This window comes from Danio rerio, chromosome 10 (assembly GCF_049306965.1).
Source record: "Danio rerio strain Tuebingen ecotype United States chromosome 10, GRCz12tu, whole genome shotgun sequence".
In the NCBI taxonomy this organism is placed as follows: Eukaryota; Metazoa; Chordata; class Actinopteri; order Cypriniformes; family Danionidae; genus Danio; species Danio rerio.
This window is the reverse complement of record NC_133185.1, coordinates 6,342,348-6,362,008: the sequence shown is the minus strand read 5'-3', so window position 1 is coordinate 6,362,008 and position 19,661 is coordinate 6,342,348. Positions and strand designations below refer to the sequence as shown.

General features: G+C 39.9%; 1 long non-coding RNA gene across 2 annotated transcripts; it reads left to right on the top strand.

Moving 5' to 3' along the window:
- The first annotated feature begins 1,922 nt into the window (after window positions 1-1,922).
- On the top strand, window positions 1,923-19,109 carry LOC141376295 (uncharacterized). 2 transcript variants are annotated; one of them, XR_012386097.1, is made up of 4 exons: window positions 1,928-2,017; window positions 2,410-2,528; window positions 10,973-11,059; window positions 16,290-19,109. It is a non-coding gene; the product is annotated as an uncharacterized lncRNA (long non-coding RNA). The 2 variants fall into 2 exon arrangements; XR_012386098.1 differs by lacking the exons at window positions 10,973-11,059; window positions 16,290-19,109 and adding an exon at window positions 2,816-4,199 and having other exon boundaries at window positions 1,923-2,017.
- The last annotated feature ends 552 nt before the right edge of the window (window positions 19,110-19,661 follow it).

Genomic DNA, 19,661 nt, shown 5'->3' with positions numbered 1-19,661 from the left:
TAACCAATAAGCAAGGTAAGCAGCAGCTTAGGGCCCCGGGGAATTAGGGGGCCCCGACCACTGCCAAGAATTGCTGTTTTTTTTATTATTCATTCATTCATTTTCTTGTTGGCGTAGTCCCTTTATTAATCTGGGGTCACCACAGTGGAATGAACCGCAAACTTATCCAGCACGTTTTTACGCAGCGGAGGCCCTTCCAGCCGCAACCCATCTCTGGGAAACATCCACACACACTCATTCACACACGTACACTATGGACAATTTAGCCTACCCAATTCACCTGTACCGCTTGTCTTTGGACTCTGGGGGAAACTGGAGCACTGGAAGAAACCCACGCGAACGCAGGGAGAACATGCAAACTCCACACAGAAACGCCAAATGACCCAGCCGAGGTCCGAACCAGCAGTGTTTTGATGCAGTTAGGGAGTTCATTCCACCAACTGGGCAGATTGAATGCGAGAGTTCGGGAAAGTGATCTCTTCCCTCTTTGGGATGGAACCACGAGGCGACGTTCATTCACAGAATGCAAGTTTCTGGAGGGCACATAAATCTGCAGAAGTGAGAGCAGATAAGAAGGAGCAAAGCCAGAAGTCGCTATGTAAAAAAACACCAGAGCTTTGAATTTGATGCAAGTAGCAACTGGCAGCCAGTGCAAACGGATGAGCAGCGGAGTGACATGTGCTCTTTTTTAGATTTATTAAAGACCACTCATGCTGCTGCGTTCTGAAGCAGCTGAAGAGGTTTGATAGAGTTAGCTGGGAGCCTGGCTAGTAGAGAGTTGCAATAGTCCAGTCTGGAGAGAACAAGAGTTTGAACAAGGAGTTGAGCTGCATGTTCAGATAGGAAGGGTCGGACCTTTCTGATGTTGTAGAGTGCGAATCTGCAAGATCGAGCAGTTCTAGAAATGTGGTCTGGTCATCAATCGTTATTCCAAGGCTTGCCCCATCAATCTGGATTGAAAAGTTATGATGTAGAGTCGGGTTGGCAGAAACTTCAAGCATTTCCGTTTTCGTGAGATTAAACTGAAGATGATGATCTCTCATCCAGTGTGAAATGTCTGACAGGCAGGCAGAGAAGCGAGCTGGAACCGAGGGATCATCAGGGTGAAAAGAGAGGTATAGCTGGGTATCATCAGCATGGCAGTGGTAGGAAAATCCATGTTTCTGGATGACTGGTCCAAGAGATGATGTGTAGATGGAGAAGAGAAGTGGCCCAAGAACAGAGCCCTGTGGTACCCCAGTGTTTATATGCTGTAGGTTGGACACCTCTCCCCTCCAAGACACCCTGAATGAGGTCAGACAGGTAAGATCTGAACCACTGAAAAACAGTGCCTGCAAAGCCCAGTGTGATAAACACAAACAACATAGAATCATGTAAGAAATTTTCTTTTTTAATAATCTTTATGTCTGAAAGGGCTTTGATTGCTCTATCACAATAATGAGCAAGAAAGTACTTTTTCCATACCACGGATGAATTGATTGTCTGCCGAGCTGCTCAGTATTAATTAAGGAAAGGTCAAAGCTCCTCTGGCTTCTGTGAAACCTGAAGCAGTTGCATAAATGGAAAGGGGATCAGCGAAGAGAGAGAATGAATGAACTCAAGGGCTGGTTGGGTTTGAGTGGGAACTGCAATTAATCTGCTTTAATCTCAGCAGCGGGGAGATTCAGACACATTCCCCGCAGACACTGTGTTCTTTTGCCTCGGCCAATTAGTTTACAAACTAATCTTATCCAAATGGTCCAAACAGATTAGATCCCAAAACAAGGGCCACGTAAGTCGGCCAGGCTTTAATTCCACAGCAGTCCTCAATGACATCATTGTTTAAACGCAACAAAAGGTGTATTTGTATTTTTGATTTCTTTTTTTTTTCCAAGTGATGTATGACTAAATCCTCATATACACGTATGAACAGGCCAACTAGTAGAACGAGAAAGTGAATGTGTTTGATCCAACCCAAACTCATTCTGAAAACGTAGTCCTGTGGATGTTTCTGGAGACCGCAAAGACGTACTGGGAGGTACGTATTTTTGCCGTTTTAGCATGTTTTGCTGTTTTATTTTTTTGCATCTCAAATGTTTCTCGAGAGGGCCATTCGCTCCCGCCCTGTTCTCGCGTGAACTCACCAGAGGCCGCTGTCGACCGACTGAAAGACTGAATGATTGACTGGGCAACTGGCCGATCGACTGACCCACCCTCCTCCCTCCCTAAACTAATTTTACAGATTGACCCGCCCGCCCATTTACTTCCCTAAACCCAACCAACGATTTACAAAAATCGTTCAGAAAAGGAAAAGTCCTCGTCTGATTTATACCATGTTTTCGGACTTTACCACATTCTAACCCTGTTGTTCATTTTATTTTTTGGATTCTGTTTTTGTCTTACCTGATTTCCAGAACTGCTCTTCCACAGGCTCGAACCCGGTCGTCATGGTTATCGTGGTCAACTCCTCCCTGTGTCTCAAGTCCGCCGACGTACACAACAAGCTAGCTGAACAAACTGGTTGTGGCGGGAAAGCCCTCCACACGCAGGTAAGCAGACAGCTGATAAGCCAAAAGGAACATCGTCATACTGCCCTGTAGCGTTCGCCTAAAAAATGAAATGCAGCCATACGTACCTCCGACTACGTAATTCGCAGTCTTCATAAATTTCTACGTTTTCAGAATGAGCCTGTGTTAATTTGATCTGGCCTTAACAACAGCAGCTTTAAAACCAGCTATATTAGAGCTATTAGTTTGATATTATTTTGGCGTTTCTGACATTCTGGTTCTGAACATACAGTTCTTAAATACAATGTTTGTTTATTAATATTTTCCAGTGTATAATCCATGAACTGCACACAGTGGCGTAGCGGACGGGCCCGCAGGGGGCCCCGCGTCGTCGCGATTTTCAATAATTGAAAATCCGGCAACCTCAATAATCAAACTCTTGGGAACAATTGTGGTCGGAACCAAAGTTCACAGGTCTGTGTTCTCTGAACACCTCTCAAGCGGTGGACTACTTCATTCTGATTTCTTGCCACCAATGTTGCCAACTTAGCGACTTTGTCACTAGATTTAGCGGCTTTTCAGACCCCCCCTAGCGACAAATCTGGCGACTTTTTTGTGTGTTATTGGAGATTTTTTTTAGACTGTCATTTGTCCATACTGTACCGTCCCTACTCTTTTTAACGAGCTGCGTGTGATGCCGCCGGCCCCTCCCCCACCTCACAGCACTGACAGGCGGCCCAGTCAGTCCTCGTACAGCAGCCTCTGCCACCTGCAGCCCGAGAGCAGATCACCCCTCTGCGTACCGACGACAAATGATTTAGCACAGGCAGTGTGATGGTATTTCCCTTGTACAGTCAAACCGATCTACTTCTCCTTTATTTTAACAATTTATTTGGACCGTTTATTCTTTTCTTGTTCACAATCACAGATATTTTAGTGACAGTTTCTGAACTTGTCTGAGTTTATTCCATATGAGAGATTACTGCACATTCACTAACGTTACACATCTATAATGACATACTGTATTCAAACAGCAATAAATTTAGTTAAATAAACATGCTTATATAAAGTGTAGTGCAATTATAAATACCCCTTTATTAACCATAGGCTGTTAAACAAACAAATGGTAGAACGTGATGACATCAGTGATATGCAAATTGACGTATGACGTATACCCCCCCACTTCATCAGGGGGCCCCGTCAGCGATCCCTGCAGGGGGGCCTCCGCATTTTGCGCTACGCCACTGACTGCAGAACAAATTCAACGGGTGTTGCTTGATGCTTTGTTGCTTCAGTATATCTTGTGCACTTTTATGATCTATGTTTATTCAATTTCATTTACTGTACATATAAAACAATTTTGGCAGACGTGTAAAAGTGACTCAGTGTACCAGGTATGCATTGTTTACAAGCTGTAATGATTGATGTCACCATTCTCCTCTCAAGTAACTGATGTAAACATGGGCTTTCAAGACATGACATCACTTTGTGGTGGTTTAAGATGTCGGCTGGTTTCTCCAGCAGTTGTTTAATTGGCTAAATTCCAGGGGTGGATTTTGTGATTTGGGGGCCCCAGGCAATTTCAGCCAAGGGGCCCCAACTGTCCTAACATGCACACGATGTAACCTGAATTTAACTGTCTCATTCTCAAATTACTGATATACATTGGTATCTTAATGTAATCTCTCTACATTAAAGAATTATTTAAAGAATTAACCATATCTGTGATTACACATTGATATTTTACAGGGATTTTTCTGATCAGAAATCCTGATATCACTTTACCACAACAGTACATTAATGATGTATTAATTAATTAATTAAATAAATTTCTTTTTGGCTTAGTCCCTTTAATTGTCTGTGGTCGCCACAGTGGAATGAACTGCCAACTTATCCAGCATATGTTTTATGCAGTGGATGCCCTTCCAGCTGCAACCCATCTCTGAGAATGATGTATTAATATGTAAACTAAACATTACTTTATCATGAACTAATGATGAGTTAATGCATGCGCTAATCATGAACTTTAACTACAACATGTGTTCATGTGTGAACAGCAGCAACTCTAATTACTTGTTAGTACATGTAGTTAATTAATGTATTAATTAACATTTAAGTTTAAGCTAAATGTAATCAACACGAACTCATGAGCTGTTAATGTATAATTATGTCATGACTTTACTTGGAGGGACACATTATTAACTACTCATGAACTCCTGTGTTTAAACTGTTCATGTTGACAGAACACTTTTCTACTGTTATTCAGCGTAAGCGCACTAATTAGACGTAAGGATTTCACGAGTAGTTAAGAATGGGTTAATGATGCTGTGACCCTCTAATAAAGTCACAATATAATAATGCATTAACATACCATGAGTTAATGATGCTTAAACTAAGCATAAACTGATGTTAATTAACAAACAAGCAAGTACTAACAAGTAATTAAGGTAGCTGTTGATCACACATGAACTCATGGATGTTATAGTTAAACATAGTTCATGATTAGCGCATACATTTACTCATCATTAGTTCATAATAATGTTTACATATTTACAGTATTCATGTACTGTTACTGTAAAGTGTTACCGAAATCTGTTTTACTAATGACACAATGTAAATTGGATATATATATATATATATATATATATATATATATATATATATATATATATATATATATATATATTTATATATATATATTTATATATAAATATATATAGTATAGAGTTTAGATGCAAAAACCTCTAAATACCATCTGAAATGTTAATCTAAAATGAGCATTTTTATCAGGCTCTTGTGTGTATGTTCAATAATATCACTTTAATGCCAAAGAATAGAACCTTTTCCAGGTCTTTAAAGTGAAATATCTCAACATAAATAAAGAAGCATAAAAAAATGTTTGTTTTCTATGGAAATGTTAGGCGGTACTTAGAGGTTTTGCATCTGAACTCTTTATCCATCCATCCATCCATCCATCCATCCATCCATCCATCTATCTATCTATCTATCTATCTATCTATCTATCTATCTATCTATCTATCTATCTACTTCCAGTTACAATCCAGTACTGGAAAACACCCATACACTCTCGCATTCACACACAGACTCGTACACTACGGCTAGATTAGTTCATCCAATTCACCACCGCATGTCTTTGGACTGTGGGGGAAACCCGAGCACGCGCAGGAAACCCACACCAACATGGGGAGAACATGCAAACTCCACACAGATATGCCAACTGGCCCAGCCAGGACTTGAACCAACAACCTTCTTGCTGTGAGGAGACAGTGCTTACGACTAAGCCACTGTGCCACCCTGAATCATTAATTTATGCATTCATTTTCTTTTCGGCTTATTCCCTTTATTAATCTGGGGTCGCCACAGCGGAATGAACCGCCAAATTATCCAGCATATGTTTTACAAAGCGGATGCCCTTCCAGCTGCATCCCATCACTGGGAAACGTCCACACTCATACACTACGGACATCTGTACTGCATGTTTTTCGACTGCGACCCGGAGGAAACACATGCAAACACGGGGAGAACATGCAAACTCCACACAGAAACGCCAACTGACCCAGCCGAGGCTAGAACCAGCAACCTTCTTGCTGTAAGGCAAGCGTTCTAACCACCGAGCCACCGTGCCGCCCTAAATCAGTATATTAAAAATGATTATACAAAGTTCATGTGCATCAAGTTTTCTTTAAAGCAATCATTCTGGAAGGTCAGGTTACAACACGCTTCAATCCACAGCCTAAGTTTGAGGTTTTGAATTTTAAGAGCTTTTATTTTTGATCTTAACGAAGACGTCAAAACTTTGGAATGCCACAAAGTGGGAAAGCTCACATGAGAGAAACCCGATGACACCTTCATTACATGTTTATTTCACCTGGATTCAAACAGTTCTGAGGAAGAACAGATACAGCTGCTTTAGTGATTTTACTCAAAGGTGTCATTCAACAATATGCAGACATGATGAGTGATCAGGAAACTGCGTCTGTAAGCAACAATCCCGAGCGAGTTTTCATGTCTTATTAAATGGTGACAGAATATTTCAACTCACTCCATTAAGAGGCTGCTTGAAAAAATCACTTTTGAAACACAAAACCTAACTATAAGCCTATATTCTGCTGCAGAGACTGTAAAAAAATTACTGTTTCACACGAAAGCGGATTTCAGAAATGATTATCATTTAAGATTCACTTCGATGAGTTTCCTCTCACCATACTATGCTTTCACCAAAGAAAACATTTTGGTGACACTTTATTTTGATGGTCCAGTTGAGTATTAGTAGACTGTCTGCTTAATATCTGCTGATTCTGCTCTTTCAACAGACTATAAGAAACTTTACTAGTACATATCAACTTACATTAACCCCAACCCTAGGTCCAATCCTACATTCATTCATTCATTCATTCATTTATTAATCTAGGGTTGCAACAGCGGAATGAACCGCCAACTTATTCAGCACATGTTTTATGCAGCGGATGCCCTTCCAGCTGCAACCCATCACTGGGAAACCCCAACCTAACAGTCTACTTATAATGTAATGAAAATTAATTGGCATGTAGATGCAATGTAACTCAAATTTAACAAACGGACCATCAAAATAAAGTCAAGTCTGACCAATATTTTAAGAAACTTTTCACTTTTTATTATGTTCATGGAATATTTGCTGGGCAACTTTATTATTTAAAATGACTTGTTTCAGTTCTTTTGAAAGAAAGTTGCCCAATGTTCATATTCTACATCCCTAATCCTCCCAATTCCAACTGAAACAGAATATTAAGCAGGAGGTGGGGTTTTGTTTTTGCACATCATTCCCTCATAGCAAACGAACAGTAAGAGGGGCGTGGTTAAAAATATTGTGGCTGAAGCCATCAAACTGATGTCAACAGAGAACGACGGCCATTCCAAACGCAGAAGATAATGGCTCTTTTGTTGTCGATTAACAAAACAAACAGTTGTACAGTTTATTTGTAACTCAAAGAATAACAATGTGTGCTACACTCTTGGGTTGGTACCTTTTTCAAATGGTACACATTTGTACTTAAGGGCTCCATATTTGTACCTCAGATGTATATATTAGTACCTACTTTTTAGGTTGTAATATGTACTCTTAAGCAGTGCTTAATTTGTGAATTGCGAGGTCCCGAAACAGATCGGGTTAACAGATCCAGCATGTTACTGTCACGGTTGTGGATGGGAAATGGGGGAAAAGGAGCGAGGACTCAAATGCAGGGAAATGGGATTTTATTAAATAATAAAAATAAAATAAAATGCAAAATAAACTACCTCGAGGGGGAAAACACTAACAAAACAAATACATACACATACAAACAGGACTGGGCAGGCTGGCAAGGATGAGGACTGGAAACACGACAGGACAAGACTTCAAACAACAACATGTGATGACGAACTGGCACAGGACAGCAAATGTGAGGGGTTTATAAACTGTAGAAAATTAACACACAAACAGGTGAACACAATTAACTAATAATGGGTTAACAAGGAGGGTAGGGAATAGACAATAGACGGGAGAGCGCATGACACAGAGAGACGACACAAGCCATGCGCTCACATAAAACAGGACAAGAACATGCAGCCAATGAGAACTCATTAACCGCATGTTCATGACAAGACAAGCACAACACTGAAGCACACGACAAAAGCACGTGACCACAATGTAAACACATAGCCACGTGCTTTGACAGACGCAAGACACGAGCACACGATAAATGAAAACACTCACCGTGCGCTCACACACGCAGCATGCATGCTTCATCCCAGCGCCGACCAAAACCGAAACCAACAAGACTGAGACGCTCGGAATGAAACACCACGCTGCAGACAGACAAAAAACAAACACGAGTATAAGATATTCGTATTCGTGGGTTATCATACTGATGACCCACGAAGGCGCACACACACACGGTGACACACACAATGACAGAAACAAGTGCTCGACCCAAGAAAACTTGAGCCGAGCACAACATGACAGGATTAGACATGACTAATGTCCAGATTCTGCCACCAAAACAAGAATTTACATGACCAGAGTGGCAGAACCCTGACAGTTACCTTAGGATGGAGAGGTGTCGCGCAAGAAAGCAGAGAGCAGGGGGGATTGGGTTGAGTTGTATGGCGGATGTCACGGACGAAGGACAAAAGTGAAGAGTGGGGGGGAGCCGCGGAAGAAAGTGAAAGTGAACAGCAGACGGGGGAGGAGGGCAGATGAGGAGGGGGATCAGTAAAATCAGGTGACGGGTCAGATTTCAGAGGTGCCGGATACGGTGTGTTCTGGCACAAATTTAGCCCTGCCCTTGAGGTATTATTATGGATAGTTTAGATACAAATCTGTACCTTTCGAAAAGGTACCACCCTAGTGACCGCTTGCGTACCTTTTTTACATAGTTGTAAATTATTATTTCACACAAACTTTAAGTACCAATTCTCAATATTAGTAGATTAGATTAAGTGGGGTGGTTTGGCTCGCGAACTGAAGACTGGGGGTGGGGGTTGGTTGAGTTGGTGGGGAGTGGGGTTGTTGTCGTGCGCGAACTGAAGAGCGGAAGGGGGGTTGTCGCGAAATGAAAGGGGGGGGGGGTGTCGTGGGGGCACTTGAGATCATGTTGGAAGGGCACTTTCTATCTAAGGAAAGTGGGGGGGGTTTGTCGCGGGGGCACTTCAGATCATTTTGGAAGGGCACTTTCTATCCAAGGCTAAAAAGGGCATGTGCACTGCACAGGTTGAGCCCTACGTGTGCACATGGCTGGACACACCTATATACTCTTACATTCACACACGCACTCATACACTATGCTCATTTTAGTTAATCCAATTCACATATAGCCATACCTGCCAACACCCGTATTTAATATCCATCTCCCACCACCCTCCCGTTTTGTTATTTCTCCCAGAAAACTCTCGTAACTACATCGGTTATTTGTAATAAGAAACGTAATCATAAGCTTGGCAAGTAATTTTGGAGAGTTTGATGTTACCCCATTCAGACAGAATGCCAAGAGCATATACCCGAGAGGTGTTTCAAACACAGCTGCCGAGTGAAATGACTTGCCTTAAAGGGACTTTGACCAAACTGCCACAATAGCTCCAAGAATCAACATATTTAAACATTGCCACAGCATTTATTCTTCTTCTGAAAAAAAAGCAGTCATAATTAATAAGACCAAATTCTGTGCTTTACATATGATTCTATAGTCCCTCAGGCTTATCATACTGATGAGTGACAGGAGAGGCCGGGAGACCTTTATGAGGCTGTTATCACCCCTTCATTCGGCTGCCTCATATACTGTACCGCAGTAACGTGAATTATTGCTATGTCAAGATATGTGCTGGAACTCTGCTTTCTGCTTAAGCAAACTGCTGCTCTGGCCTTCTGTTGCTAAGATAACACCTGCGCTGGTTTTATGGGATGTTGATGAATAACTGGAAAATGCAGCGTTCTCACTGGCACAAAACAGCTTTTATTTGTTCAGCTGTGAAATAAGCTATTGCCGCGGAAAGATACTATGGGAAAAAGCTGCAGAACTCTGCGAGAGGAAGGCAGCACGAGAGTTTCATATTCTTTTAATTAAAAAGCAGTAGATGAAAGAGGCTGTCATGACTTAATAAATCATTAAATAGAGCCAGAGAGTGTTTCTCAAACCTGAAAGTCATGCATGGGAACTGTCACAAAAAAAAAAAAAAAGACTGGCACTTTCCTAAAACAGGTGATGTCAACAGGTGACTGCAATTATGATTTGGTACAAAAAGCAGCATCCATGAAAAGTCTAGTTCTTTAGGAGCAAAGATAGGCAGATGATCGACAGTTTTCCAACAAACACATGAGAAAATGATTGAAATGTTTACCAACAATGTTCCTCAAAGAAAGATAGGAAGAAAGAAGGAATTTCACCTTCAACAACGCATAACATGATTAAAAGACTCAAAGAATCTGGAGAAATGTCAGTGCACATACAAGGGCACAAGCTTAAGCGGAACAACCGTGATCTCTGATCTCTTAGGCTGCACTGCATTAAGAATCGTCATTCATCTATAAGCGATATCACCACATGGGCTCAGGACTACTTTTGCAAACCTTTGTGAAGTACCACAACATGTAGTTGCATCCACAAACGACAGTTAAAACTGTACAGTGCCAAAAGGAAGCCCTACGCTAACCGTGTCCAGAAGCGCTGTCATCTTCTCTGGAGGCATCTGGTATGGACCATCACACAGTGAACACATGTACTGTGGTCAGATGAATCAGTATTTCAGGTATTATTTTGGGGAGAAACAGATGCCGAGACCAAAGAAGAAAAAAGATTATCCAGACTGTTTCTAGCAAGAAGTCCAAAAGACTAGGTCTGTCATGGTATGGGGTTGTGTCAGTACCCTTGGCAAAGGTAACTTTCACTTCTGTGATGGCACCATTAATGCTGATAAGTACAGAGAGATTTTAAATATGCTGCCTTCTTTTCCAGGGACACATATGCACATTTCAACAAGATAATGCAAAACCACATTCAGCACATGTTACAAAGTCCTGGCTGTGGAGGAAGAGGATACAGGTACTTGACTGGCCTGTCTGCAGTCCCGACCTATCTCCAATAGAAAATCTGTGACCTGGTACTGTTGCCAACCTTAAGACTTGTTTGCAGGAAAAATGGGACAAAATTACAATTGAAACACATATATATATTTATACAACAGTTCTGTCTGGTTCTCAGATCTGATTGGCTGATAGCCGTGCAATATTCTGCAATATCAGAGCTCCTTCAGCCTCTTTACCCTTTGTGTATTACTCCGCCCACATACAGCCAGCAAAAAGCAGACACTACAGATCTAAAGTTTAAAAGATGCTTGCTTAACTGTTTTAACTGTCAGCTTATGATTTGAATCCAATGTGGAAGAAAGTAGTTCCTCATACAAAAAGGTTTTTGAGACTCTCCATGTTTGATTTTGTTTTTATATAAACAATTATGCCGTCAAACTGTTGTATAAACGCAATATCACACTCGTAGCAGTGCGATATGGCTGCATCGCACGCCTCCCTCGTGTGATATTGCTCATATATATACATATATATATATATATAGTGCAAACAAGTCCTAAGGTTGGTCTTGGTAATATATATAGTTGGGGTTAGAATTATTAACCCCCCTGAATTATTAGCTCCCTTCTTTATTTTTTCCTCCCATTTCTGTTTAAAGGAGAGAAGATGTTTTCAACCCATTTCTAAACATAATAGTGTTAATAACTCATCTCAAATAACTGATTAATTTTATCTTTACCATGAGGACAGTAAATCATATTTGACTAGATATTTTTCAAGACACTTCTATACAGCTTAAAGTGACATTTAAAGGCTAAACTAGGTTAATGAGGTTAACTAGGCAGGTTAGGGTAATTAGGCAAGTTATTGTATAACAACGGTTTGTTCGGTAGTCTGTCGAAAAAAAATAGCTTAAAGGGGCTAATAGTTTTGACCTTAAAATGGTTTTTAAAAAATTAAAAACTGCTTATATTACAGTCGAAATAAAACAAATAAGACTTTCTCCAGAAGAAAAAATATTATCTGACATACTGTGAAAGTTTCTTTGCTCAGTCCAACATAATTTGGGAAATATTTGAAAAATTTTTTTTTTTTTAAAAAGGGGGCATAATAATTCTGACTTAAACTGTATATTACCAAGAGCACTGGGGGCTCTCCTGCACAACTCACCATCATCACCTTTTAAACTGTTTGTTACCTTTTCTATGCTTCCACTTGTGTGGCAATAACCCCCTTAACTCTTTCTGCAGTCCTCTCTTCCAGAATTGTAAAAATAGAACTTTTATTCGTCTTCAATTCCAAGTTACAAATTTACTCCAGATTTTATATCCCCAAAATGACGTCAAATTGACATCTAAGATTGGTGGGAAAAACACGTACTGTTCTATAATCCATTTGTGTTGTTTTCTGAGATCAATGTTAAGACTGATCAAGGTAGGATGTATTTTTATTACAGTAAAATTTAAATTTCTTATATTATGAATATGTTTTATTATTTTGTTGGTCAAAAGTTTTTTTTTTTATGTTGTTTTGACATCAAGGTGCCTGCTGGGCTTGGTTCAAAGAATCCATTAGCAGGGCTGTGTCTGTAGATGTTCCAATTTTAGCTTTAGGTATAATCCAACTAACCTTTCACAATAAACAGTACAAGCTTTTGTTGATCTGCATTGTACTTTACAACCAGACTTCATCAAACATCTCCAAATGTTAATGTTCTTTTGTAATGTGCTGATACACGTAAATAGACATCCATTCTGATCGAACACATGGGTCACACCTTATTTTGATGGTCCATTTGATGAATTTAAGCTTTATTGCATCTACATACCATCTACTTCTCATTAGATTATAAGTAGACTGTTAGGTTAGGGTTAGTGTAAGTTGACATGTACTTGCAGAAATTAACCACTTAAACTCTGCGTGAGTTTCCGTGACGTCATCGACTTTCGCTTTCAGATTTAAAGGGCTAGCGTTGCACCAGACCCCCGTAAGTGGTGTCGTTTGAAAGTGTAGAATCTATATTTTATGCACATATGCATCACTTTGGTTTTCATTCTACTGTATAAAAGTTATTAACACTTAAATACACAGTATTTTGGATACCCGAGCTAGGTATTTTACATTGTTCATTTTCATATTTTACATATGACACATGTACAAGCTATAACTCAAATAAAAGCTCTTGCCGGTGCTCATACAGTTCTAGCATTCTTTTTACTAAATTATATTCATATTCCAAACAATTGTTGAATGAATTGTGGTGTTTCCATGGCGCAGAAATGTAAACAATACATTTATGATCAATAAGCAGCCCCAGATAGCACAGACAGCTGTCATCTCTTACCTTATGCTGTGTGCTTCAGGGCCATTCTCCTCTGTTTTTGAGGTGATGTGCATAAGTAATCCTTTTATATGTCTGACGTGGTCCAAACACAGTGAATTATGTTTGATCAAACAAAATAATAGTGAAATATGAAAACAATGATCGGTCCCTGTGGCTTCTACAGCACCTCTCATCAGTTGGAATGCAATAACTTTTGCATAGATTATAGTAGAGACATTTTTCTTTTGTCCTATGATTACAGACATGTGCAGGAACCACAAAAATTAATTACAGCATTCTAGACCACACAGAACCTAAAAGGTACACTTTCAAATTTGAGTTTATAAAAAAAATACAAAAAGCGTTTTTTTTTAGGTGTTTATAATAACACAGACGACATATACAGTTATTTTAAACACTTTCAATAGTGTTTTATGAAAATTCAAAGGGTTTTCTTTAAAATTATACCAAATTTTTGCATTTACACCTCTTTATGTGGATTTGGGAAGCTTTTAAATTTGGGTAGGCAAAATCCAAGCGGAAATCCCCAAATAGCAGCAGAGTTTAAGTGGTTAAGCAGACAGTCTACTAATACTCAAATGGACCATCAAAATAAAGTGTTACTAATACATGTTCTTCGTTCTACATGTTTTTCTACTATTACAATGGTCATTATTTATTTGATCACGGATTTACAGTACGTGTGCGGCTAATAATTAAAAGCAGGGCATTCATCCAGAAAACTGTCCGGTCGTTTCCTGCATCGATATGACCGCTCTTTAATTCTCTGTCAGGATTTTGTGCTGCCCTAAGCAGCCTTTGTACTCTGTTGACTGCAAATCATCTAGAGGTTGGCAAAGTTTACTGCAGGGGGAAAAAAAGAGCCCTTTTCAAAGCCTCCTTTTGTCTTTTCCTTTCTTTCTCCTCCACGCCCAGCCAACGCTCTGCGCTCCCTCCCCTGCCTTTCTTTCTCTGCAACACAAATCACAAAAAAGTGGCAGCTTCAGGTCAGGTCATGTAAAACGAGCAGACATCAGTTTCTTCTTTGTCTTGAGGGAGAATACCACAGGTTGAGGGTAGAGATAATGACCCTTTCATTGGCCTGAGGGTGCTGCTATTGAACTATACAGCAATGTCTTATGGTTTAGATGCTCTCTGAGGAAACGTTATGGACTTATTGGAGACCAGAGTGTTGCCTTAGATCAAAACGATTACATCATTGCTGCAGACCAAAAGTTTGATGGGGTTTACCAGGCAAACCAAACCTTTCCTGAAAGGAAAACAAACTTTACTTTGATCTATATTTTTCAAAATTATGTCATATTAGCTCTTTCCTCAATTTCAGTTTAAGTATGTCACGGTGAGAGATGGCAAACATACACACATCCTTTATTCAAGTGCAAGTACAGATACTCCTGTTTAAAAATCATTCATTTATTTTCTTTTCGGCTTAGTTCCTTTATTAATCTGGCGCCGCCACAGTGGAATGACTTGCCAACTTATCCAGCATATGTTTTGTGCAGCGGATGCCCTTCTAGCTGCAACACATCTCTGGGAAACATCCATACACTCATTCACACTTATACACTACGGACCATTTAGCCTACCCAATTCACCTGTACCGCATGTCTTTGGAATGTGGGGGAAACCAGAGCACCCGGAGGAAACCCAAGCAAACGCTACACTGAAACGCCAAATGACCCAGCCGATGCTCGAACCAGCAACATTCTTGCTGTGAGGTGACAGCACTACCTACTGCGCCACCGTGTCGCCTCCTGTTTAAAATTCATTTATTCATTCATTTTCTTGTCAGCTTAGTCCCTTTATTAATCCGGGGTCGCCACATCGGAATGAACCGCCAACTTATCCAGCTCATTTTTACGTAGCGGATGCCCTTCCAGCCGCAACCCATCTCTGGGAAACATCCACACACACACACACATTCATACACGACTAGGGACAATTTAGCCTACCCTATTCACCTGTACCGCATGTCTTTGGACTGTGGGGGAAACCGAAGCACCCGGAGGAAACCCACGCGAACGCAGGGAGAACATGCAAACTCCACACAGAAACGCCAACTGAACCGAGGATTGAGCCAGCGACCTTCTTGCTGTGAGGCGACAGCACTGCCTACTGCGTTTAAAATCACTCTGTTAAATGTTGAAATCATGTTAAAAACTGTTTTGTATTTTCGTTTATTATTTTAGGGAGTTCAGCGTCGCAAACGCTGAAGATTTCGGGTTCTTTTTCATGTTTAGATTTTTATGAGTAAGTTTAGAGGGGATCTTGTGTTCTAGTTTAGGTGGTTTTTGGTTTTGTTAAGTTCTTTGCTTTGGCGCCACTCTAGTTCCTTTTCCCCTGAAACTTTTGTTTTTTTGGTTCTTCATCTTCTCATAAGAGGAATAAACGAATTGATTGTTAAGTTTGTTTCCTGGTGTATTTTCCATCCATCTACTCCATAACAATCTAATATTCTAAATGTTACATTTACTTTCCCTGGACAACTTAATTAATCGTAACAGTCTGTGAGAGACTAGAGATGTCCTGTGGCCACATATGCTGAATCCATTCAAAACAGGGGCATGCTGACTTTCTACTCATTTTGCTGTTTGCAAGGGGTGGCCAACTCTGTTCCTGGAGAGCCACCTTCCTGCAGATTTCAGTTGCTACCCATATCAAACACACCTAAACCAATTAATCAGGACCTGAACACCACGTGATAATTACAGGCAAGTGTGTTTGATATGGGTTGCAACTGAAATCTGCAGGAATGTGGCTCTCCAGGAACAGGGTTGGCCACCCCTGCTGTATGCTTTAGACATTTTAACTTCTCTTTTAAGAGAAGTTAAAAAGAAGTAATATGTCTTTTTTCCTGCAACCATCATTAATGTTCTTATTTGCATCACTGTGTTTTCCACAGTAGTTTGACTGTCTCTACTTCTCACTTCTGTAAAAAATGGCCTTGTGAAGCTGGTGAAGGCGACTCCAGGCAGCAAATCTGACTTGATGAACAGTTAGAAGGGAAAGTTCAAAGTCACTGGAAAGATCAAAGTTCTTGTCGAACTTCAAATCCCAAACCCATAGTATGATAATGAACAGCACAAACATTTCCTTGATAGTGGCCAGTGGATGCGTATGTCCTTGTGCAGATAAGAGAGGGGTGTGGAGGGATGGATTAATGACAAGAGGATGTGTGCTCCATCTAGCAGCGGGACTTCCCTACTCACACTTCCTGATCAGGAGCTTTACCCCGTTACACTTGGCAGACGCTTTCAGAGATTCTCTGTGATGATCGTCCAACATTGCCCCAGTGGTGCTGGCACGGACATCTCTAAAAAATGCTTAGAGAGGGAATATCCAAGTCATTTGTGGAAAAACAACCCTAGTCAGATACAAAACACTGGACCGTTCTTTCCTTGATCTGCTCTAATGTTCTGTTCTGCACCCGAGAGACCCAAGGACATTTTATAGTTGAACAATTTACTTTATTTTTGACGTACCATGTTAAAATCTGCACATGGGTCAAACACAAAAAGAGTTTGCAAGCAGAAAAACAAAACCTTGATACAGATTCAAATGTGTGTTGATTGGCTAGTTGGATTGCTGATTGGTTAGTTGATGGTTAGTTGGATTGTTAGTTAGCGATTGGTTAATTGGTTGTTGGTTGGTTGGATAGTTAGATTGTTGTTTTGTGATTGGTTGGTTAGATTGTTAGATGGTTAGTTAATAATTCGTTGGATTACTACTTGGTAATTGGTTGATTGGTGGATGATTGGCTGGATTGTTGGTTGGTTGGTTTGTTGGATTGTTAGTTAGTGATTGGTTGATTGGTGGTTGGTTGGTTGGGTTGTTGGTTGGTGATTGGTTAGTTGGATTGTTAGTTGGTGATTGGTGGTTGGTTGATTGGTTGGATAATTAAATTGTTGTTTGGTGATTGGTTAGTTGGATTGTTAGTTAATAATTAGTTGGTAATTGGTTGATTGGTGGATGGTTGGTTAGATGTTTGGTTGGTTGGAGTGTTAGATTGTTGGTTGGTTGGATTGTTGTTTGGTGATTGGTTAGCTGGTGATTGGATAATTGTTGGTTGGTTGGTTGGTTGGATAGTTCAATTGTTGTTTGGTGATTGGTTAGCTGGTGATTGGATAATTGTTGGTTGGTTGATTGATTGGTTGGTTGGATAGTTCGATTGTTGGTTGGTGATTGGTTAGTTGGATTGTTAGTTGGTGATTGGATGATTAGTGATTGGTTGGTTGGTTGAATACTTAGATAGCTGGTTAGGGATTGGTTAGTTGGATTGTTGGATGGTTAGTTAATAATTAGCTGGATTTTAAGTTAATTGATTGGTGAATTGTTGGTTGGTTGTTTAGAGTGTTAGATTATTGTTTGGTTGGTTGGATAGTTAGAATGTTGGTTGGAGATTGTTAGTTGGACTGTTAGTGATTAGTTGATTGGTGGATGGTTGGTTGAATTGTTAGATTGCTGGTTGGTGATTGGTTAGTTGGATTGTTAGTTTGCGATTGGTTAATTGGATTGTTGGATAGTTAGTTTATAATTAGTTGGATTGTTAGTTGGTAATTGGTTGATTGGTAGATGGTTGGCTGGATTGTTGGTTGGTTATAGTTGTTAGTTAGTTGGATTGTTAGTTGGTGATTGGTTGATTGGTGGCGGGAATTGTTGGTTGGTTGGATTGTTGGTTGGTTGACGGTTGGATTGTTGGTTGGACTGTTTGTTAGTTGTTTGACGGTTGGATTGTTGGTTGGTGGGATGGTTGGTTGGATGAATTGTTGGTTGGTTGGTTGATGGCTGGATTGTTGGTTGATGGTTGGATTATTGGTTGGTTGGTTGGTTGGTTGGTTGGATTGTTGGTTGATAGATGGATTGTTGGTTGATGGTTGGATTGAAGGTTGATTTGTTGGTTGGTTGGTTGGTGGTTGGATTGTTGGTTCGTTTGTTGGATTGTTGGTTGATGGATAGATTGTTAGTTGGTTGGTTGACAGTTGGATTGTTGGTTGGTTGGTTAGTGGTCTTTTTTTTTTTTTTTTTTTGGTTGGTTGGTTGGTTGGTTGGTTGGATTGAAGAAAGTGAACTCTTGCAGAATATCATAGTAAATTTGTCAGCCCTAGGACTAAATATCAAGTGTAATGGAGTATGATGCATTACACATAATTACATATCACCATTACAGTCTATCTGAATGAGCACAAATGCATATTGTACTGTACACCCACTGTAGGGTCTGTGCTTCTCCCATCCCCCTAAAATCCACCCACCCTGCTCTGTCTGGCATCTGGGTGAAACCAGACGTCTCCCACACTACTGACGTTCCCATTTCGAATTCCAAGGAACAAAAGAGGCAGCCCACAGACAAACAGCGGCCCGCAGTGCTCCAGTGGACACAGGGCCCTTGGCAGAAAGCCACTCAGAGCAAGAGAAATACATCCCCCTTTTCTGCGCAAATGAAGAGAACAGGGGTGAATTTAAAAGAATGTGTTCATAATTCACTTCATAAAGATGAAAAGGCCTTTCTTAAGAAGAGAAGGAGAAAGAAGGCATTAACACACTTCAGAAGTGTCCAGTGATTGCAGAATATATGGCAGATGTATAGTTTTTGTTCTAAAAATGTAGTAAGAAACAGCTCAGTCATATTTGGTCAATGTGTGCTGATAAGATCTTACAGCATCTGTCTGCTGATGTATTATGAGACTATTTTGGATTTAAGGTCTATTAAATATGAAATTATAAAAAATATTATCGATTTGTATTTTGTATTATAAACTTGTTTTCATATTTTTTTTTACAGTTTATTTCAATTAGAAATTATGATTAACCCTAACACCCTAACCCTAACCCTTTATAATAACTACACACTATAAATCATTTATTAAGCATGAGATCTAGTGAATTCATTATCTATTAAACATTATCTGTACATTAATAAACGTTAGTAAGCAGTTTATAACTGCAGCTACAAATGCTCTGTTCTTGACTTATACCCACATGTATAATGTGCTTAATAATTGTCATTTCAAAATTTGTGACTGGTTGGTTTTTCATCGCTAAATGAAGTATTGCATTATTTACAAACCATTTGTATTTAAGAGTAGTTGGTGGTTTTTAAGATAAGTCAGCATGAGTTAGTAAATGATTAATAAACTATTGAAATCAACGTTTATATATCTTATTATTCAGGGCAGGCACATAGTTATGATTACTATGAATGGTAATAAATGCTTTATTAACTCAACTTCATGCAGTTTTGCACCCTAATCTAAAGTGAGGACTATTTATGCTT